The sequence below is a fragment of the Sciurus carolinensis genome, chromosome X (assembly GCF_902686445.1).
Source record: "Sciurus carolinensis chromosome X, mSciCar1.2, whole genome shotgun sequence".
NCBI classification, from domain to species: Eukaryota; Metazoa; Chordata; class Mammalia; order Rodentia; family Sciuridae; genus Sciurus; species Sciurus carolinensis.
In genome coordinates this window covers 9,676,666-9,701,175 of record NC_062232.1, presented here as the reverse complement: position 1 = coordinate 9,701,175, position 24,510 = coordinate 9,676,666, and the positions used below count along the sequence as shown (strand labels likewise).

At 39.6% G+C, this 24,510-nt stretch overlaps 1 pseudogene; it reads right to left on the bottom strand.

Moving 5' to 3' along the window:
* Positions 1-12,096: 12,096 nt before the first annotated feature.
* On the bottom strand, positions 12,097-12,457 carry LOC124972409 (histone H3.3A-like; annotated as a pseudogene).
* Positions 12,458-24,510: the final 12,053 nt, after the last annotated feature.

Sequence of the window (24,510 nt, the reverse complement as noted above, 5' to 3'; positions counted from 1 at the left end):
CATGTCAACATTTATAGAACTCTAGATGCATTATTACTGTTATTTGAAGGGGGCCATCTTCAGTCTTGACTCTCATTTTGTTAGAATCCTAGAATTCTGGCTTGTTGGGTTTGGAATGAATTTATGGATTATATGGTTCAAATTTCTCATTTTACAGAGAACAAACTCAGGTTTGCAATAGAGGGAGGAGAAATGGGTGAATTTGAATCTCGTTCTCATGCAGTGTTTTTTTTTTTTATTATAAAAACTATGTAGACCCATCACAGAAAATTAAAAAAAAAAACAGAAAAATATTTAAATGTAAAAGCACATATAAAAGGATTTTTCTTCGCTGACCGTTACTGGGTTACAATTGAGGTTTTATACAATCTAAGATTGCACTGGTGTCCTCTCAAAAAGGCAATTGATTATTTATGGACTGTTAAACTGTTAAAGCTTTGTGATTTCTCTGGGTAGTTCACTGAAGTGAATACAGAGTAAATACTCTGTTTAGAAAGGATCCTGCTTTTCTAGAAGCCCCCAGCAGACCTACCTTCAGACTACATGGGACCAGATTGGGTTTGAGGCTTCTTGGCCTGGATGACAGGGCAGGAAGTGAGATTAGTGAGGCTGGCCCAGGCTCTTTGGCTTATGCTTGGCTTTCTATAACCCTAGTGAGCAGCAGCATGAGGCACAAACATAGGATTCAGGAGACATGGTGGGCATCTGCATGGTGGGAAGCTGCAGCATCTTGATGCTTTTTTCACAGAGATGCACTTGAAGTTGGGGATCCCAGCAGACCCTGTAGCATAAGAGCTCTTGAGGGCAGAGGAGCCCAGAAATGATGCCCTCCTTCTCCGATGGTTTTAGGCTGGTGATCAGGGCATCAGCTCTAGGACTATGGAAGGCTATTTCACTGCTTGGCATTAATATAATTTAGTTACTAATACATTATATTGGTGTTTTCAGTTTAGTGCCCTGGCTCTGGCCTGCTACCATGTTCATCCCAGATCCAATCTCTTTAGTCCTAGGCCACCTGTATTCTACTTGGCTTAGGCTGAGTCCTGAGAGAGGTTATTTGGATGAGGTTAAAACAATTAGGGCTGGAAGGAATGGCAAAGAACTGCTTCCCAGGTATGGGACCTTATTGGGGATGATGCAAATATCTTGGAACTAAGTAGAGGAGATAGTTATACAACACTGAGAATGTCCTAAATGCCTTCAAAATGTATACATTAAAATAGTTAATTTGAGGTTTTGTGACCTTTGCCTCAATAAAAATAAGTAACAATCAGGGCCACTCTTAGGATTGGGAGAAGCATCAACCCCCACACTATATGGCTAATACAGAAAGTGAAATGGAAGGATTACATGCTGGGTGGATACCTGGCATCCATCTACTATAAAAATCTTATTAGAAAAGAACTAGTGGTAAAGGGGAGGATAGATTTTGAAGTCACACAGCCTTGGGATCTAGTACTGGTTTATCCCCTATCACTGATTTTGCTGGGTGACTTTCGGAAAGTTAAACAATTGCTTTGAGGCTCACCCATTAAGTGGGAGTAATAATGCCTTTTGTGTATGGGAGTCCTCAGGATTAAATGGGGCAATCCATAACAGCCACCAGTGCACAGAATCCATATTAAGTATTCAATGTAGATGTACTTATTACAGCTGGGAAATGAACTCTGCAGGATATGTGGCCTGACAATGAAAAGAATGTTGGGGAACGACTCTGGTTGCCAGATGGTGTCTTCCAGATGGTGGATCATGATGTACTGATTGAGGCCAGGAAGACAGTGCCAGAAGGAAGTCAATGAGCCCCATTTGGACATGTTGAGCTTGAGTTGGTCACACACAATTCATATGGAACTTTCTAAGCAGGCAATAAGATACATTAATCTGAAAGAGTACTAAGGCTAGAGATGCAGAGTTGAGTCATCATTTATGGACAACAGTACAAGTCATAAGAATGAAAATATGCAACAAAATTATCCAGAAAACAGAGCATTGGGTCATGGCTGATACTGCTTTCCCTCAAATATTTTTTTTTTTTATTTATTTATTTATTTATTTTTTTTTTACGTTTACATAGGGTAATGAGGTTTATTATATTTTTCCCCTCCCCCCCACCCCTCCCACCCCTCCCACCCCTCCCACCCCTCTTTTCCCTCTACACAGTCCTTCTTTCCTTCATTCTTACTGTTCTCCTTAGCCTAACTCTAAACCTAACCCTAAACCTAATGCTAGCCCCTCCCACCCCCCATTATATGTCCTCATCCGCTTATCAGCGAGATCATTCGTCCTTTAGTTTTTTGAGATTGGCTTATCTCACTTAGCATGATATTCTCCAATTTCGACCATTTGCCTACAAATGCCAAAATTTTATCATTCTTCATTGCGGAGTAATATTCCATTGTATAAATATGCCACAGTTTCTTTATCCATTCATCAACTGAAGGACATCTAGGTTGGTTCCACAATCTGGCTATGGTGAATTGAGCAGCAATGAACATTGATGTGGCTGTATCTCTGTAGTATGCTGATTTTAAGTCCTTTGGGTATAGGCCAAGGAGTGGGATAGCTGGGTCAAATGGTGTTTCCATTCCAAGCTTTCTGAGGAATCTCCACACTGCTTTCCAGAGTGGTTGCACTAATTTGCAACCCCACCAGCAATGTATGAGTGTTCCTTTTTCACCACATCCTCGCCAACACCTATTGTTGCTTGTATTCTTGATAATCGCCATTCTAATTGGGGTGAGATGAAATCTTAGGGTAGTTTTGATTTGCATTTCCCTTATTACTAGGGATGTTGAACATTTTTTCATATATCTGGTGATTACTTGTACATCTTCTTCTGTGAAGTGTCTGTTCATTTCCTTAGCCCATTTGTTGATTGGATTATTTGTATTCTTCGTGTAGAGTTTTTGAGTTCTTTATAGATTCTGGAAATTAGCGCTCTATCTGAGGTATGGTTGGCAAAGATATTCTCCCACTCTGTAGGCTCTCTCTTCACATTTCTGATAGTTTCCTTTGCTGAGAGAAAGCTTTTTAGTTTGAATCTATCCCAGTTGTTTATTCTTGCTTTTATTTCTTGTGCTATGGGAGTCCTGTTAAGGAAATCTGATCCTGAGCCAACAAGTTGAAGATTTGGACCTACTTTTTCTTCTATAAGATGCAAGGTCTCTGGTCTGATTCCGAGGTCCTTGATCCATTTTGAGTTGAGTTTTGTGTAGGGTGAGAGATAGGGGTTTAGTTTCATTCTATTGCATATAGTTTTCCAGTTTTCCCAGCACCATTTGTTGAAGAGGCTATCTTTTCTCCATTGCATATTGTTGGAACCTTTGTCTAGTATGAGAAAATTGTATTTATTTGGGTTTGTGTCCATGTCCTCTATTCTGTACCATTGATCTACCTGTCTATTTTGGTACCAATACCATGCCGTTTTTGTTACTATTGCTTTGTAGTAGAGTTGAAGATCTGGTATTGCAATACCCCCTGCTTCGCTCTTGCTACTGAGGATTGCTTTAGCTATTCTAGGTTTTTTATTCTTCCAGATGAATTTCATAATTGCTTGCTCTATTTCTGCGAGGTACATCATTGGGATTTTAATTGGAATTGCATTGAATCTGTATAGAACTTTAGGTAGTATAGCCATTTTGACGATATTAATTCTGCCTATCCAGGAACATGGGAGATCTTTCCATCTTCTAAGGTTTTCTTGAATTTCTTTCTTTAGTGTTCTGTAGTTCTCATTGTAGAGGTCTTTCACCTCTTTTGTGAGATTGATTCCCAAGTATTTTATTTTTTTCGATGCTATTGTGAATGGAGTAGTTTTCCTAATTTCTCTTTCTGAAGATTCATCACTTATGTATAAAAATGCATTGGATTTATGAGCATTGATCTTGTAACCTGCTACTTTACTGAATTCACTTATGAGTTCTAAAAGTTTTCTGGTGGAATTTCCAGGTTCCTCTAAATATATAATCATGTCATCAGCGAACAGGGATAGTTTGAGTTCTTCTTTTCCTATTCGTATCCCTTTAATTTCTTTGGTTTGTCTGATTGCTCTGGCTAGAGTCTCAAGGACGATGTTGAATAGAAGCGGTGAAAGAGGGCATCCCTGCCTTGTTCCAGTTTTTAGGGGGAACGCTTTCAGTTTTTCACCATTTAGAATGATATTAGCCATGGGCTTAGCGTAGATGGCCTTTATAATGTTTAGGAATGTTCCCATTACCCCAATTTTTTCTAGTGTTTTGAGCATGAAGGGATGCTGTATTTTATCAAATGCTTTTTCTGCATCTATTGAAATAATCATGTGATTCTTAACTTTAAGTCTGTTGATATGGTGAATGACATTTATTGATTTCCGAATGTTGAACCAACCTTGCATCCCTGGGATAAAACCCACTTGATCGTGGTGCACTATCTTTTTAATATATATTTGTATGCGATTTGCTAAAATTTTGTTGAGAATTTTTGCATCGATGTTCATTAAGGATATTGGTCTGAAATTTTCTTTCCTTGATGTGTCTCTGTCTGGTTTAGGTATCAGGGTGATATTGGCTTCATAGAACGAGTTTGGTAGGGTTCCCTCCTCTTCTATTTCATGGAATAGTTTGAGGAGTATTGGAATGAGCTGTTCTTTAAAGGTTTTATAGAACTCGGCTGAGAACCCATCTGGTCCTGGACTTTTCTTTGTTGGTAGGCTTTTGATGACCTCTTCTATTTCATTGCTTGAAATTGGTTTATTTAAGTTGTGTATGTCCTCCTCGTTCAGTTTAGGTAGTTCATATGTCTCTAGAAATTTGTTGATGTCTTCAAGGTTTTCTGTTTTGTTGGAGTATAGATTTTTGAAATAGCTTCTAATTATGTTTTGTATTTCACTCGTGTCTGTTGTGATGTTTCCTTGTTCATTCCGAATTTTAGTAATTTGAGTTTTCTCCCTCTTTCTCTTTGTTAGTGTGGCTAAGGGTTTATCAATTTTATTTATTTTTTCAAAGAACCAACTATTTATTTTATTAATTTTTCCGATTGTTTCTTTTGTTTCGATTTCGTTGATTTCGGCTCTGATTTTAACTATTTCCTGTCTTCTACTACTTTTGGTATTGGTCTGCTCTTCTTTTTCTAGTGCTTTGAGCTGTAGTGTTAACTCGTTTATTTGTTGATTTCTACTTCTTTTTTTGAATGCACCCCATGATCCCTCAAATATTAAAGAGATCATACAAAAGATAGAGGCAGTCAGAGCTAGAAGGGAAAGCAGATGAGAGTCATATCATGGGATGGAGGTGAAATGATTCTAGAATGTCAATAAGGAGCACAGGCTAAGAAATGGACCCAAAAATGTTCATTTTTTTTATAGTAGGGTGGTAGGTTTGTGACCATTCCCAGATTCTCTTTAGTGTGGTGGTAAGGTCAGATGTGGGTAGCCAAAAAGGAGTCAGACCAAAAGCAGTTGAACAAAGCTTTATTGGGTTCAGCTCCCAGGCTAAATTCACCAGCCCACCAGAGTTAAGGGCTGGGGAAGTCACGTGGCAGCCCCGTTGGGGCTGTGTTTTGTAGTCCAGGGTTGAGGAAGGCTTGAGGGTTTAGTGTCCCCCTGAGGTTGGCTGGGGACTCCGTTGATTGAAGGGCAGGTGGTTGCAAGACACCACTAGGGTTTATCTGCCTGCGTCTGATTGGTTGTTCTTTGGCACGTGCAGGTTGCTTGATGACCCGCCCCCATCCAGTTGCTCAGACCTCCCTAACAGTGGTGATTAGGACAGAATTGAGACTGCTTGCAGTGTAAAGGGGAGAGAGAAGTTAGTGACAGCAAGTGTAGCCCTTGTAAGACAGATGAGAAGAGGGGGTGGAGATAGGCTGTGGCTAGTCACAGTAAGGGAAGGTGTTTTAGAGTACTCATAGAAGAAGACTTGTGAGTACTCATAGGCCTAAAGAAAATGCCAGTGCAGAGGAAGAGGAGGAAGACAGAGAACACTGAATGGGTGATTGGTGGAGAAGTCTCCAGAGGAGAAAGGGGCAAGGATCAGAACCAGAGACTGACAGGTTATCCTTGAGAAGAAACACTTCATCTTTGGGGACTAATGAGAAAGGCTAATGACAAACTCAAATCCTAATTAGTTCATTGATTGGAATGGAGCAGGTGGGAAGTGATGCCTAAAAGCCTTATTGTTCTGGAACTGGAATGGGTAAAGTGTTTCAACAGAGAGCCAAACAGTAAATATTTTAGGTCCCCAGTATCTCCCTCACAACCACTCAGCTTTCCCTTTGTTGCACAAAAGCAGCCACAGGTTCTAAGTAAATGAACCGGCATAGCTGCATACCAAAAGAATTTTATAAAAACAAGCAGAGAACAGGATTTGGCCAATGGATTTGGAATTTGCTGACCCCTATTCTTGGAGATGTAGGAAAGGAACTGTCTACTTAAAGTAGTAGAGTATGATGGGTTTGGAGCAGAGTAGTAAATGTTTCAGAGTCGTGGGGAGATGGATGAAGAAGCTGAGAAGGTGTAGATAAAGAAGTTCTTCATCATTCCTGAGGACTCAAGCCCAGGATTTTGTGACTGCACTACCTTGCCCCACTACAGGTAGTGGAATTACCTTTAGTAGATGTACCCCAATCCTAGTTTGGAGTTTGATGGATTATACTTGGTGGTAGGACAGTGATATAAGGGAATTAGGTCTGTTGAAGAGAGAATGTACAGAAATAAAGCCTGAACTGCTAGACTGCAAGAAAACAATTTCCACAAGCTTGAAGAGATGGTGTGTTGGTAATGAGGAATAGGAGGCTGTGGCTGGAGGTAAATGGAGATGTAAGAGGATGGGTGAAGCAATGATTGGTTGGACCAGATCCAGAGTACGACTGTGGAAGAGGATGCTGAGAGAGAGAAGTGAAGGTCACCTTTGTATGTTCTTTGGAGATACTCAGTTCTCTCAGTCCACAAATTGATGCCTGCAGTCCATTTTAGTAAGATTATTCCTACTTTCATCAGTCTTCTATCTTTTATTGATATAATATAGTTGTGTAGTGAGCTGCTGCTTCTTGTAAGCATAATGAATTTGTTCAACTTTGACAAAGCAACATATCATAAATCATGCGCCTATCACATAGACATACATCTTGCCTAACTTGTCCAGGTGCAGAAACTTGAAGGGCCAGCATCCCAGGATGTTGGTTCAAGTGATTGTTGGATCATGATGGACTAACCAAGATTGTTTTAATGAAATCCAGGAATTATTATCATTTTAAATGCATTACTGTGTTCAGGTGTGTTTGTTTTGTGCACTTCAATTTTGCTGATCTTGCAGTGTTATACACACTAATGAATTCCAGAGAAAGTTGAAAGAAGGCTTTCTAATCTTTCACCACATAAAAGAACTCATTTGGGAGACTGTGAGGGCTATTTGAATGTCTTCCTCTGATGAATTGTTACTTTAGTACTGGTGACATTTTCATATTGGAAAGACTGATCCTATTACCTAAGAATGGAGCTTGGTCTTAGCAACTGACACTTTTCCTGGCAACCTATTCATCTTACTTCTTCACTGTCTATTTACACAGGGACAATATGGCTCCAACAGGGAATATATGTTCAGCTGGGGCCTTCTAGCAAATGAGGAAACACATCCAAGGGAAACCTTAGATTCATTCTGTCTTTTCACGAGTCCTGGAATAAAAGGCATGGAATCTCTGCTTGATTTTAACCTTTGACACTTTATTCAGGAATAAATTCAAATCATCAAGACAACACCGAGAAAATGTATTTACTCTGTCCTGTGTTGACCATGAGTTAGAGACTACAGGGCTGTCTTAAAATAATATATCAACCTATCTGAATAAATTATACTAAGTTGCATTTTTCATTTTTTATTTAACTGAGTTCATACCTTGTTACAGTTATTTTTGTAGTTCTTCCACTTAGATTTAGTCAATGGTAGATTTCCCTTTATCTTTTCTTTCCTTTTTTGTTCTGAGGATGGAACCCTGGGGAGCTTTACCACTATGCTACATCCACAGTTCATTTATGTTTTTCCTTTTGAGATAGGATCTCACTAAGTTGCTCAAGGACTTGCTAAGTTGCCCAGGCTGGCCTCAAACTTGTGATCCTCTTGCCTTAGCCTTCTGAGCTGCTGCGATTACAGGTGTGTGCCACCGTCTCTGGCTTAGATTTCCCTTCTTTGTGATGGCATCCTTATCAGAAGTCAGCAAAGTGTCATAATAGAAGTTCTTTATGTTCAAACTCCTAGAAGGCCCTGCTTCATTAAAGTCTCAAGAATTCACAAGCCTGTGCAGGCTTGGTTAAAATCCTCTCCTGCCATGTAGCAAGAGTGACATCTGCTGGCTAAAATTCAGAAATTTATTTTGGAAAGTGCCAGAGAAGACACTTCTTGAGAACAAAGTCATCTTTGTTGTTTTTGCTGTTATTTATTTAAAAAATACATTCTCATACTTATACACAGTCCTTAGGAAATTGCAAGCCTTGTACCTGGACTTAGGTCACAATCAAGTTTCTACAAAAGAGGAGGGAAAGTCTACATAATTTGCAGGACTCTGCCTAAATGAATACTTATTCATAAATTAAGAATTTCAAGAGGGCAACCCAGAGTGCCAAGTCAAGTACAGGGTATTTCTAAGTACAGGGAAATTTGTGCAACTACACAGGTCACATGACCTGGAAGCCAGTGATCCCATGGGGCAGGTTCTCTGGTTACACCCATTCTACAGATAAGGAAAGTGAAGGCTAGAGGTCTTTCATCACTCGTCCAAGGTCAGAAGGCAAGTGATTGAGCTAAACTGAAGAACCCAGGTATTCTGAAATCCATAATCTCCGTAATTACTGTATACTGCCTATCATCTGCTAAACTGAGCCTGAGTGGGGGAGGAGTTTGAAAATTCAGAAATAATACATTTCAGAATTTCTTCCCATAATGATGAAAAAACTTGTAATTTATTTTTCATAATACTCTAGATAAGAGGTCAGCAATTTTTCTCTGGAAAGGTCCAAATAGTAAAATACCTTGGACTTTGAGGACATAAGGACTCTGCCCTTCTAGTGAAAAAGCTGCCATAGATAATATGAAAATGAATGGGTATGGCTGTTTGCCAATAACATTTTAAATACAAAAACAGGTCTCAGGCCCATAGTTCTAGACCAGTGGTTCTTGAACATTCCTGTTCATCAGCATTACCTAGATAGCCTGTTAGAATGCAAATGAATGGGCCATGCCCCCAGAATTCCTGATGCCAGAAGGAAGGTCTGGAGTAGGATGTGCATTTCTGACAAGCTCCCAGGTGATGCTGATGCTGCAGGGCTATAGACCACACGTTGAGAACTGCTGCTGTAGATCAAAATGGTTCAAATAGTCTCAAATGGATCAAATGATCTCTGAATAGGAGTAGTTTTTAAGTCTTTTTCTTGCCTGGGATCACTAATCAGTCCTCCACAACTCAATAATTCAAACATCAACAATGTTTCTATTGCTTTGTTGCTAGGTATTTGTACATTTATAAAAGTGCTTGATTATTAAAATGTCAAGGGCCATTAATCTTGCTGGAGGACTTTAGGGAAACTTTAGAGTTGTATTGTTCTCTCTGATTTCTTAGGCAAGGGCAAAGTTGGCAAGGAAGGTAGGAGGTCTTAATCGACATAAGTATGAAGTGGGGAGCCTAAGTGGTCCTGGAACTCTGTGGAAATATGCTGCCATTCCAGGCATCAGTCCATTGGGAAACACTAGGAAATGTGCACTTGAGAAAAGATTGCTTTGTTTCCCCTCCTTATTGTGTGTCTTCCCTTTGTGAATGGGACAAGGGTTTCTTAACCTCTGCATTATTGACATCGGGGTTGAATGATTCTCTGTGGGGGCTGTTCTGTGCATTGTAGGGTGTTTATGATAATCACTGGCCTCCACCAACTACCCCCCCCACTCATAAGAACCCACAATATCTCCAGCTATTACCAGATGTCCTTCAGGGGGCAAAATTGCCTCCCACCCCTCAGACTGAGAACCATTCGTTTTACATATCAGGAGGAGTTCTCAAAATTTCATCAAGGCCCACTCTGTCCTGTGTGTGTGATCCACAGCAGACCACAGCAGAGGTCCTCTTTCTAGGGCAACTTCAGCTTGAGGGTGGGGGACTGAATATACCTGAGGACCGGGTAGTGCCAAGATCTTCTCCCCTAGTTTTCTTGTATACAGTCCTCCCTTGATATCCTCAGAGGAGTGGTTCTAGGACACCACCCATTTTGGATACCAAAATCTGTGGATGCTCAAGTCCTTTATATAAAATACCATAGTATTTGCATGCAATCCCTGCACATCCTCCCCTATACTTTAAATCATCTCTAGATTACTTGTAACACCTAATACAATGCAAGACCTCTCATCTGGTTTTCCTATCTGTAGAATGGGTGTAACAAGAGAACGTACCACATAAGATTGTTTGCTTCCAGGGCATGTGACCTGTGCAGTTGTACAAATTCCCCTGCACTCAGAAGGGCCCTGCATTTGGCTTCATGCTCTGGGTTACTCTCTTAAAATTCAAGTGAATGCCACCATGAAAATCCTGCCTCTAAATGACCTTCCTTCTACTCCATACTGGCCACATGGTCACTTGGCCTTTCTTGAAAGAGCATCTATTATCAGGTTCAATGGAATGTTAAAGATTCCGGGAATATGACATAATGTGAAAAGTAAGACTATAAGCCAGAAACCTACGTATTTAATAGTCCCCTGAGGATTTTTAACTTGGAGGCCACAAATCCTTAGGTGACCTATGAATAGGCTTCAGGGAACCACAGAACCTGAAATTATATACAAAATAGAATGTGTATGTATTTGCACATTTTATCAGGAAAGGTGCAATTTAACAAAGTTTATAGGAGGCCACTGTATTGGGTCAGCCTCCTGCATGAAGCCCTAGCAGATGAGTCCAAGCCAGAATGGAGTCATGCTAAGTGCCACATAATCAAACTGAACTTTTAAATGGGCCAGTTTTCTAAAAACAGGAGATTCTAGTCTATTTGTTTCAGTGCAATAAAGAAATCCCCAATTTTAATCCTATAAAGAAAGTAATTTCAAAATGACCAATCTGCTGCATCTTCTGTTTCTGGTTTCTTGAGCCCTTTTCTGCCCATGAGGCCAAACTCCCCTGCTCAGCTCATATGGAATGAGGTGTTGCCTGGTTCTAGAATCACAAATAAAAACCAGTTCCATTTTTAAATTTGTTGCAATTTTGTCTTTTTTTTTTTTTTAACAGATCCTTACTGGTTAGTTTCTCAAAGTGTTCATGATATCACCAAATTTAGTAATTCCAACTCTCAAACAGGGTTAATAGAACATTCTGAGAGGATGACAAAACTATGAAACAGCACAACTGTACATATATGGTTTACAGAAAAGCACATGTTTTGTGTTTCAGCAGCAAAGATCAATTTTGTCCATAGGATCTGTACATTTTTCATGCCTTGCTTTGTCTATGAGTTCTTCAGAGGTAAACAGAGCTTCAAGTGACTTTTTAAACCCTCCTAAACCTAGAGTGTTTGTAGATCCCCAGAAATTAAGTAAATCTGTTGTGGCCTGATTCTCTGAATCTTTCAGTTTTTTTTTATAGTTTAATGTATTTTAATAGTAAACTTACAGAAACAGCACAGAAGACAGACAACATTAAAAACATGTACTTGCATGTAGGACAACTCAGTGAGAAAAGAATAGTGAATGGATGGAATCTACTGTATGATAAAAATGCTACAAACATCATTTAGTTGCCGTCAATAAGAAATTTACTTGTTTAAAAAAATCCAAATGCTGATATTGTCCAGAAAAATTTAAGTTTGATTTAAAATTGTTACACCGTTGAACTGCTGAAACTTGTTCACTGAAACATTTTGACTTGCACTAATGCTTTACATCCCCACATTTATATTAAAATTTCACACACAAATGAAAATGGAAAAATGGCCAATACCTTATTTCTGTCCCCTATTTTTCCACTCGTAATCATATACTTAGGTACCTTTTGACCCCATGGAAAAAGGTATCTAACGTTCAGAACTACTAATAACAGGATGAAGAGAAAAAAAAAATTTGAGAATGAAATGTTTCCCATCGTAGTGAATTCTTAAGCATATTCTCCATGTATGCAGCATGCTAGTTTGATGTCTTTTGGCATAATTGTTACACGTTTGGCTTGGATAGCACACAGGTTGGTGTCTTCAAAAAGGCCAACCAGGTAGGCCTCACTTGCCTCCTGCACAGCGCCAATAGCTGTGCTCTGGAAGCGCAGATCTGTGTTGAAGTCCTGAGCAATTTCTCGCACCAGACGCTGGGAATCAGAAATTCAGTGGACTTCTGATAACATCTAATTTCATGACGCGCCACAGTACCAGGCCTAGAACGATGAGGTTTCTTCACCCCTCCAGTTGTTTCCTGGGTGCTTTACCACTGGTTGATTTGCAGGCAGTCTGCTTCGTATGAGCCATGGTATAAAGACCTCTTTACTTGCCCCCCTTCTCCTTTGGCAGGAGCTCAGCGAGTTAGAGGCGGTGCTGGCGTTAGAGAGTTGCGGTGGAGCGGCAGCGGCTGTGAACACAGTTGAAAGATGAATCAGTTTTACAAGTACAAAGCTGCACGTCTCCTCGGAGCAGCCCTTTCCACTGCCATCATCAGAAACCAACAGGAAGAAAGACTACCATATTGTATAACTAAAAAGAACAAAAAGAAAAAATTAAAAAATAGAACATTTAAGAAAGAAAGACTAGGTAAAAGAGAATGTCAAACTACAGTCCTTTCTTTTCCAAAGTCCTCCCAAGTTCATTCAAATGCCTCAGCCTGACCCTCGTGATCCTTTGCAACAAAGCAGTCTTGTTAGTCTCTCTCATCACTGTCTTTCTTCCTTCCTTAATTTTTATCCACACTTTGTCACTTCTTGCTGTTTCTCACATGAGACTCCTTGCCTCCCTTATACCTTTCTGGATCTTACCTACCTATTAAGAGTCCACCTAAAAATACCATCTCCTTCAAGAACTATTCTGTTTTCTTTCCAAATATAAACAAACCCCTTGGTCCTCAGGTGTTGAGGGCAGTGACAGAGGATGGGAGAGCAGTGACTGAGATCGGGGGTCTCTGATGCCCTCACGGCTGTGGCACGCCTGGTTCCTGGGAATGATTCTGTGCAAGGGCACAGGATGCCTAGCTACTGTGGCAGTGCCCTGCATGAGGAGGCTCTGTTCAAGAGTCCTATCAGTTCTAACTTTGATCTTAGGCACACAGCTTCAGGGAAGAAAGGAATTCTGCTAAACAACCACAATGTTTCACCAGTTCTGCTTCTCCAGTTTCTGCCTGCCTTATATCAACTTTTAACAATGGACTTTCTTTTTTTTTAAAGCATATATATATATATATGTATATATATATATTAATTATTTATTTTTTAACTTTTTACAGATTGCATTTTGATTCATTGTACACAAATGGGGTACATCATTTCATTTCTATGGTTGTACACGATGTAGATTAACACCATTCATGTAATCATACATGTACATAGGGCAATGATGTCTGTCTCATTACACCATTTTTCATAACTCACCTCCCACTCATTTCCTTCTACATAATCTAAAGTTCCTCCATTCTTCTCTCACTCTCCACCCCCCCCATCCCCATTATATATCATTCTCCACTTACCAGGGAAAACATTCGACCTTTGGGTTTTTGGGATTGGCTTATTTCACTTAGCATGATTCATTGTACACAATTGGAATACAACTGTTGATTCTCTGGTTGTACACAAAGTAGAGTTGCACCATTTGTGTAATCATACATGTTCCAGTCTTGTGGTTGTACATGATGTGGAGCTTCTTCATAATATTTTTAAATATTATAATTCATTTATCTAGTTTAACAGCTCTCTAAAGGTGGGTATTCTGTCTTATCCTTTTTCTTTTTTCGTGCCTTTCATTCTTTCTAATCCTGACTCATTTGAAAAAGTATTTACAGTCTTTTTCAAAGAAATAGTGTATTTCTGGTGTGACTCTGCAGCATGTACAGCCAGAGGAATGAGAAGTTGTGTTCCATTTGTGTACAATGTGTCAAAATGTATTCTATTGTCATGTATAACTAATTAGAACAAATTAAAACATAAAAAATTTAAAGAGAAATATAGTAGTTTATTTGATAGAAACATTAACCATGAAAGAACAAATAATAAGGAAACTATTTTTCTCTAGGACCTAAATTTCATATGAAGAGTCACTCTGTAGAACTTTCTATAACCCATTAGTTATAATGTCCAATTGAGTTGGTAAGAAATCAGGTAAAATTTAATACATTCAGTGTATCCTTTAAAATGGAATCATCTAGTTCCCTAAAATATGTGAACAATAAGCAGTTTCAAATTCTTATGTAGACTAACTACTCTGACTCAGTAGTGAGACTGTGGAGAGGAGAGGGGTGAAGTTTTTTTCTGTCTACATATGTGCGTTTCTGTTTGCCATTCTATTACATGCTTATGTTTTAGTCAGCTTTGTGTCACTGTGACCTAAAGATCTGACAAGAACAATTTAAAGGAGGAAAAGATTATTTTGGCTCACAGTTTCAGAGGTTCAGTCCATAGATGGCCAACTCCATAGCTCTGGGCCTGAGGTGAGGCAAAACATCATAGCAGAAGGGTGTGGAGGAGGAAAGTTGCTCAGCTCATGACAGACAGGAAAGGGAGAGAGTTCTGCTCACTGGGGACAAAATAGAAACCCCAAAGGTACATCCCAAATGATCTACTTCCTCTATCCTACCTGCCTACAGTTATCACCCAGTCAATCCACATCAGTGGGTTAATCCACTGATTAGGTTACAGCTCTCATAATCTAATCATTCACCTTTGAACATTCCTGCATTGTCTTACACATGAGCTTTTGGGGGAAACCTCCTATCTAAACCATAACAGCTTACATGCTTTTACTTGGTTGTCTCATCATCAGCAAGTGTAGATAGTAAACGTATGTGTGTTTTGCAACTGCTGGTAATGTTTATTTTGAATAAAGAGATGCTGCTGCCTTTTCTTGTCAATGTGAAGCATGTACGGTTTTGTTTTCCTTTGCTTAGACTCAGGCATTGAGCAAACAGACACATCCGTGTTTCCTTTAATAGCCACCTTTTACTGTCAGTTTGTTCTCATGACATGTGGTGGCATCAGACACTTCAGAAGATAGAAATGACTTACTGGATTGCAAAGGTAGTTATGCTGCACTGTATTCAGTTGGTGTCAGATGCCACATTACTGCCACTACTTGTCTACTTGGATAGGCAATTTTTGGTGTGTGTGTGTGGTGCTGTGGATGGAACTCAGCCTGCCACCACATGCTAGGCAAGTGTTCTACCACTGAGCTCACCCCAGTCCCTTTTTGCTTAAGGTTGGGACAGGGTCTCACTAAGTTGCTCGGGTTATGGGGCTTTTTAAATAGTTGGTTTCAGTGTTCCCACCTGCCCATTGTGCTGTCTTTTCCTATGCCCACACCCATCTCAGCTTTAGCAAATGTGATGATCCCCAGCCTTCAATTCCACAGACTCTGCTGACTTTTCCTGGGTGCAAAGAGATTCAACTGCAGGAAGAAGAGCTGATGACTTGGGACTGACAGTTGAGGAATTTATCCTGGTCTGAAAATTTGGGTCTGTGCAAGACTGTCAGAATGATAAGCTTCAGGATATTCATTGTCAAATGTCATGAATTTAAAAAAATGCTTATCATTATAAGATGAGAATACACACAACTGAAGTAAAAATAAGGTGAAATAATTGGTTACTAATTGTGTACCCCACACTGGGTTATAAGGAGTCAAATTTAATATTTACTACTTGAGAACTACAAAAAGCAAACATCATGTAATACATAGAAGACAGCCCAGTTAATGACTGCTTGGAGACAATTTTTTCTTACCAGCCCAAGCACCAATAGTCTTTGTTTCAGACTTTTCTTTTCTTTAAAGCAGGGATGTTCGTATAGCATCCTTCGAAATGGATAGAGAATATCTACCTTCAGAGTGGAGGACAGTGTATTTGTTGACCAGTATAATAAATATCTCCCTCCGAGGTGAAAGTCAGGCAGGTTTGCTTACTGCCTATTATAATAGGTCTGGGTTCCCAAGCTCAGGGAGCCTCAGTTGTAATGTAAAACCACTGCACACACAGTATCTACCACTGCACATACAGCATCTGTATAATCTTTGGGGGATTTGGGGAGCAAGAAGGATCTGATGTGAATATGAACCTCATGCTGCTTGTGATTCTGAGAATAATGAAGTCCCTTGTCTTTGGCTTAGGAGTCTGCTGTCTCTTGTCAACATCCATGAAACTAGCAAACAAACTCCTAAGCTTGCTACTAGGGTCAAATCTCATGATCCTTCATAGTTCTTGACCCTACCCCAAATACCACAGTTTATTCCACCTTTCTGAGTTCCAAGCAGGTACACTTATTTGAACTCAAAATGTAGTTTCTGTTGAAGGAATTATGTCAGAACGTGCTGGAATTAATATGAGAGGCCATTATGTCTGTCTTCAAGGTTCAATCATGATCAATTGGTGAAAGGAAGGTGTTATGATGGAAGTAGAATTCAAGGTTGAGAGTTCAGATGGGGTCTTGAGTCACTCTGGTAAAGTGTCCCACCCAGGATCTAGCCTTTCCCCAAATCCCAGTTTGTTGGCTGGAATTTCCTTCCCCTATTGCCTGGCTTTACCGAAACAGCCTGTTTTTACAGTAAAAGTATTTACCACCCAGATTCCCAGCTACTCTGTCCCCATCCCTGGCAGGACAAAGTGTCTTGTGCAGGGCTATTTGTGCTGACTGTCATCTTGAATTGTGACTGTGACTTGCCTTTCTCCTTGCTCCCCACCCAGGCTGAACCCTTGATGTGAACTGGCCGGCTCCCCAGTATTGATCTGCTCTAGAGCTGGATTCTGTGCCAAGTTTCCTTCTTAGCTACTCTATTGCTGTGCCAAAGTTGTATCAGTTGTAGACACTGAAAACTGGATTGGCAATACAAGAGCAAATGTGAAGTACAGTAGCCAAAGCAGAGTCTAAAGAGGGTAGAAAGACCAGGAGATCCCACAGCTACAACAGAAGTGATCCTAGGGCATGACATAGCATTATTGCTGTTTGGGACCTGATCATTCTTTGTTGTGGAAGTCTGTCTGGGGCATTGTGGGATGTTTAGCAGCCTCCTTGGCTTCTAGTCATTAAATGCCAGTAGGAATCCACCTCCCCAGTTGTGACAAGGAGAAATGTCTCCAGACATTGCCAAATGCCCCTGGAGGGCAAAAATCACTCCCAGTTAAGAATCATTACTCTATTTTATTAAAGGTCTCTGTAAGTGGTTTTTCACTTTAGACTTTGTGGATATGGTTATTTTTGATCAAGTTTTCTTAACCTCAGTATTACTGATATTTTGGTCCCAATAATTCTTTTTAAAAAATTTTTATTTATTTTGATTTTTACAGACTGCATTTTGATTCATTGTACACAAGGGGGGTATACCTTTTCATTTCTATGGTTGTACATGATGTAGATTCACACCATTTGTGTAATCATACATGTACATAGGGCAATGATATCTGTGTCATTCCACTATCTTTCCTTCCCCCACCCCCTCCCCTCCTCATTTCCCTCTACACAATCCAAAGTTCCTCCATTCTTCTCTTACCTCCCCCAATATGTATCATCATCCACTTATTAGAGAAAATATTCAGCCTTTGGTTTTTTGGGATTGGCTTATCACTTAGCATGATATTCTCCAACTCCATTGATTTACCCAAAAATACCATAATTTTATTCTTTTTTTATGACTGAATAATATTCCATTGTGTGTGTGTGTGTGTGTGTGTGTGTGTGTGTATATATATATATACATATATATATATATATATATATACACACACATTTTCTTATCCATTCATCTATTGAAGGGTATCTAGGTTGGTTCCACAATCTAGCTATTGTGAATTGAGCTGCTATAAACATTGATGTGACTGTGTCACTGTAGTATGATGATTTTAAGTCCTTTGGTATAGTATAAAGTGAGGAGTGGGATAACTGCTTCAAATGGTGGTTCCATTCCAAGTTTTCTGAGGAATCTCCACACTGCTTTCCAGAGTGGTTGCACCAATTTGCAACTTCACCAGCAATGCACAAGTGTGCCTTTTCCCCCATATCCACGCCAACACTTATTATTGCTTGTGTTCTTGATAATAACCATTCTAATTGGAGTGAGATGAAATTCTAGGGTGGTTTTGATTTGCATTTCTCTAATTACTAGGGATGATGAGCACTTTCACTTCACAGAAGAAGATATACAAGTGATCAACAAATATATGAAAAAGTGTTCATCATCTCTAGTAATTAGAGAAATACGAACCAATGATTCTTTTTATTTTTTATTCTTTTGATACTGGAGATTAAACTGGGTACTTTACCATGGAGCTATATCCCAACCCTTTTTATTTTTTATTTTGAGACAGGGTCTCACTTAAATTGCTTAGAGCCTCACTAAGTTACTGAGATTGGTGTTGAACTTGCCATTCTTCTGCCTCAGTCTCCCAAATTGCTGGAATTACAGTCATGTACCACTGTACCTGGCCCAGTAATTCTTTATTGTGTGTGTAAGTGGCTGTCCTATATATTGCAGGGTGTTTAGCAACAACTCTGGACTCCACCTATTTAATACCAGTTGTACCCCCTTTCACTCCCCAAGTCGACAAACCAAAATGTCTCCAGACATTGCCAAATATCCCCTCAGAGGAAAATTGCCTCTGGTTGAGAACCACTTTCTCCAGCAATGCTCACTTTTAGTCCCCATGTAAGATGGGAGGATGAAGGGCTTCTTAGTAGGAGGTAGTCAGGTGAAGAACTTTGGAAGGAAACCTTCTCAACTGAATATTTTGAAACTCAGAAATTTCAAAAGCACAGCAGTTTGTTTTATTAATTAACAAAGAGTGAGTTTTGTTGGTTCTCAACCAGGAGTGATTTTTTTTTTTGCCCCTTGGGACATTTGAAAATATGTGGAGATGTTTTTGGCTGTCACAGCCAGGGCCTGAAGATACTTCTACCAACTACTGCATACAATCCAGCTAAGTATCTTACAGTGCATAGGACAGCTCCACAACGAAGTCCTATATCTGTGGTACCAAGGTGAAGAAACCCTGGGCCATATGAATGTTGTTCATTTCCACTTGATTGGAAGTCTTAGTGTGATCAAGTGGAAATGGACAACATTCATATTGCCCATTCTGGACTCATCTGGAAAATAGCTTTCACAAGCAATGGTGGGATACTTATTTCAACTCTGGGCAACCACCTATTCTCTTTTTATTTCTGAAGGATCAGCAAAGTTTGCACTGACAAGGTCAAAGTCAACTAAGGAAAAAGGAGAATGATAAAATGAACAAGAAAAGAAAAAAGAATAAAATTAACATCTGTGAAAGATGGATAAAACTTGGATGAAATTCAGGTTCTTGGGTCCTGTCCTCTCTGAGATCTTGTTGTAGCTCTGACCTTAATGTTGATCAACCTGAGCTGATCTTTCTTCCTCTGACCAAGTTGGATTCCATTACTTGAGTCGAAAAGCATTCAATTGATACCTATATTGGAAATCAGAAACACCTAGCAAAATCTAATATGCAGATACTCCAACTATGTCCCTTTGATAGGGGGATGAATTCAGCCCCAAAGAGGGTATGGGCAAGGCACCATATGAAGTGTGAGGTGTGACATTTGCCAAAGATGATAAAGAAGATGGTTATGAAAGATTGGTCTCTCCTTCTATGGTCCTCTATACCTCCTGTTGAAAAACCATTTGTATACCCTCAAATAATTGTATTTTCTCAAACAAGTGAAAGAAATGTGCATGGTAATATAAGATTTCTGGGATCCTTTTAAAACACAAGAAACAAAACCACCTTTGATTGTAAAACCAAGGAAGAGAGGAAAGATTGAAGCTTTAATATCAGCATGGTTTGTGGCCTTGTGTTTGTAGACATTTCCATCTGCAAAACATTAATGATAACTGTGATTAAGTTTGCCTTGTAAATTGCATTTGGATTACTTCTAAGGCAAATGAATGTCTGGGTCAGTTATTTTATATTGAAGTTAATCCACATATCCCTAAGAAAGCACATTGAGTTACATAACTAATCTTCCATCAGAATCAGACACTTGTATTTAAATTCTTATCTTCATGCAATACTTATGAGCAAAACCATTGGTGCTCATCTCCCTATGTGAAAACTGTATTTCTTTACTTTCCCAAAGGTTTACTGGGAAAGGACAAGAAAAAAAATGGAGATTCTTGCCAGAGTATGTTGACACTCAAGGAGGGCCCTGTACACCCCTGCCCCCATGGTTTTATTTCTAGACAAACTGTCCTGGACATGTAAAGCTTCCAGGCCCCCTTTCTTTTTCAGCAGTCACACGAAATGGAATTTAGATGAATGCCTCTGCCATACCTCAAGTCTCTCCCACTCAACATAGAACACAGCCTTGTTAAAAGCAGTCAAAATCCCAGAGTGGCTTCCCTATTTAATGCAAAGAATATTTCCTACATGTGTTTACACGGAGCTTGAACAGTTAAAAAAAAAAAAAAAAAAATCACAGACAACAGCAGAGGGCACCCTTCCCTTTGCTATGCTCCTGGCTAGCTATGCTGAGGAAGGATTTTTGTTTGTTTTTCTGGGTTCCTGGGTTTGACAATGGATACATGGTCCAGTTTGAGATGACACACCCATTACTGTTTATCATCCCCCCTCCCTTGCTCCACTTGCCTCTTCTCTCTGAGGTGGGTGACCTTATATTTGGAGAAACCCTAAATAAAGGGAGTGGTTCCCTGGCACCAGCTTTGAGCTCAGCAGGAAATACCCAAGCAGAGGAATGCATTTTTTTCTATACAGCTTTCAGTGCTCCAGAAAGGACTGGAAGTCCTCCTTCTTTATAGAGACCTAAACAAGTAGTTGAGCTCTGTGTTGGGTTCAGCTCCTAATTAGATCCCCCTATGGAAAAGCAGGCAGAAAGCTATCCAATCCAGAGTATTCACATCCTTCCCTGTTTTCTCACAGCACAATCTTGTTTGGGGCTGACGTGTCCCCAGTGTCATGTAGTACATGTTAGGGTCAGAATGAGTGATCCTGGAGGAACATCAGTGTTGAGAATTGTGGGTGAGTATAACCCACATAATCTCCCCCATAAGAACAGCTTTCTCAGCAGTTGCTGTGAAATGCAGTCAGCATCAAGCCCAGAAGGAAAATGCAAGACATCATTACAGAAAAATGGAAGATTCTAAATATTTTCCTATGAGACCTTTAAAAAGCAATGGATATGGAAATATTTATTCCTCAGATCCAGCAGTTTTCTACAGGACATTTTCTATATTTATTCTGGATATAATGCCCACTACTTTTGTCTGATTCTCTTTATTTTTGTCAGCTATTGTGGTTTTGATCTGGACTTATTTGTCTTCCCCACTCCTCTCCTAAGAGGGCCACAGCATTCCCAAATAAGGCAACAGGTTCCTGCCTGTCACTGTATGTGGTCATGGCTGGGCTATGTGTGAAGGGAGTCAAGGAAACAGAAAAGCCACAACCTTTTTTGGAAAGTCTCCTACTTTCTGCCGGGAGAAATATGAGGATTGCCTTAGTGACTCATCTGCTCGAAGTTGAGAAGAGGGTAAATTTTTGCTTAAATTTCTTTCCACTGACAGGTTTGGTGGTGAGAATTGTCAATCAGAAAGTATATGTTTATCATCATTCACTTAAAACCCTTTGTTTGATTTGGAAAGACAACATCTAAGAAATGTTTTCTGTTACCATTCTTTCTCCTTGGACTGCCTGCCATTATCTTTCTTACATTGACATCATCTGCTAACTGGAGATGAATGTGCCTGGGTGGCAGTGTCTTAAGTGAGAATCATCTTTTTTATCTTTTTCTTCAAAATGTTTTTCTAGAAACACTAACCCTGCCTAAACCTCTTGCCTTAAACCTGTTCAGATGCTGAATGGCAGATGACAATAGATGGGTCTTGGTAGGAATTGTGGGGCAGTACAGTGATCTGCGTAGGATGCATGTGGGTATTGTAGATTTTATTAGGTACATGCAGACTGAAGAGACATGTGAAGGAAAGCCCATAACCTAATGGTAGGTTTTGGAAACCATAGCCAAGATGAATTTTGTGCTATGAATGGATTACTAAAATGCACTAGACTTGCCTCAAACTTCTTCAGCTCTTTCTAAAACCATATTTTTAAACTTTGCTATGAAGGACCAATTATTCATTAAGTGGTACAAAATGGTGATCAGGGCCACACTCTCTTTTTACTCCCTCTCTCCCTCTCCAGTATTCCCTTTCCTCTGCCACTGATTAGATCATAATCTGCTCAGATATAAGCTGGATTTCCATTTCTTTGATTCCAATTAGTGCCCAGCACTTACATATTATAGGTACCCAACTAACATGTGTTGAATGGATGGAACTGAAAGAGCCACGCCCCCTCTTTGCTCTGAACAAAGGGAAAATAAATCTGTTTTTTTTCCTTTCCTTTAAAGAAACTAGAAAGTGAGTGGGAGTCATGCCCCCAAATTTTTTCTGGTCCAAGTTAAAAAAAAAAAACAAACTTCCGATTTAAATCATGTGTCAGGCCTTTGTATGTTTAATTTCTTAAAGTAGAAGTTGAAAGTAAATGGCTCTGCCATTTGAAGCAGCACTATTATAAGTTCTATTCTGTAAGGTACTAAGATACCATTAGCAAGATCTAAAGCAGAAGGATGAGAATAGAGAACCCACTTCTGTGAGAGGGACCTGGGGCAGGGGGTGCATAAAAATCATCACAGCTAACAGACCCCGAATACCTGAGTGAGGACACAGAAGGAAATGGCACTTCTCTTGTTGAAGCAACAATAGTGTGGTTTTGTTGTCTGAAAGATAGAGATTGAGATAGAGGGTGTCAAAAAGTGGTATTAAAACTCCCTACCAGTTTAAGAGTAACTTAGCAGCTCCAATAACTTATTGTAACCAATTTGCAATTCCAATGCACTGTGTAATTGCTAAAAAGCAAGTCATGGGCTGTATTCGGTTGCACTACTTTTTTCATCACATCTAGTCAAGCACATTTCTAAATGGCTTCCTGCTTTAGTTACTGCAATTCAGTGCTCTGCAAAGTGCGGAAGAACAGGTGCCATTGAGCTGTGGGGCTGATTTATTTGTCTTTTCCCTTCCACTGTTAACAGGGCAGATGTCTTAGAGAACTTACATCTAACCTCAAGAAGCAGACCAAAAGAGAAGAAAGCTCAAATGACACGAAAAAATTATGTGAAGGAAATTGTAACATCAAATGCATAGAAAAAAAAATACATGAGATGGAACCAGGGTGAAATTGTAAAATCCCAGTCTCCCTTCTTATTTTCTATATCAGGAAGATTGAATACTTAAGCAGAGGAATGTATGAACCAGGCCAGAGTTAGATCTGACTATGAAATTACAGACCAATGAAGGACTGCAACTGCCTAGGAAATCTGTTTTCCCCTTCATTCCTGTTCATACAAATGTAATTCTTAGTCACTCTTGTGAGACAATCTTAAAAATAGAAGCTCTGCAAAGCATTGGCAGGATACTTGTTGACAAGCTAAAACTGTTAGACGCTTGATTGCTCCAAAGAGATGGAGAAAATCAACGGAGACTAGACAATCTAGCCTAAATGGTAAGGAGAAAATCAGGGGCAAGTTCTAGCCTGTAAGGCAAATGCAGTCTCCCTTGCATATTCTTCTCCCTATAATCAGTCTTGCTTACTGATTCCAAGTTTTGATGAATAAAATTCATTTCTAGGGCCCACAGGAGACTTCTGGTATGCTCCAGAATGTTCTATAACAGAGTTCAGCAACTTTCTCTGTAAAGGACCAGATAATAGATATTTTAGGCTCTGGAGGCATATAGTTTCTGTCACAACTCAAATCTATGACAGTGGCGCAAATACAGCCGTAGACAGTACATAAACAAACCAGCACGACTGTGCTCCATTTAAACTTTATTTACAAAAATAGGCTGGAGTTTGTCTGTGGGCAGCAGTTTTCTCATCCTTTTTTACATCTTGACTGAATAATCATTTAATCAGCATAGACATATGGAAAATTTCATCAGGTACCACTTCAGTTTTTGCGCATTTGTATAAATGCTCTGCCTCCCTTTTTAAAGAATAAAAATATTCTTTTTAAAATAAACATAGTGCCACAAACTCTCTGGTGAATCCTCTATACATTGTTATCTGTGATGGATAGGATATTGATTCAGTAATCTGTAGGAGGACTCCCCAACAATAGGTTGAGATTTTGTCTTCCCTATTACTACCGTGTAGGAGATCCAGGCTCCCTCTCTGGTAGCTCTGCTACCTTAGCTTGAGATAGAGATGGAAAGATGTGAATGTGCCTGCATGGAAAGAGGAAAGGCAAAGGGGGAGGGGAGGGTACAGCCTTCATCTTTTAAGGCACATCACTTTTTCTTTTGTCCCATTG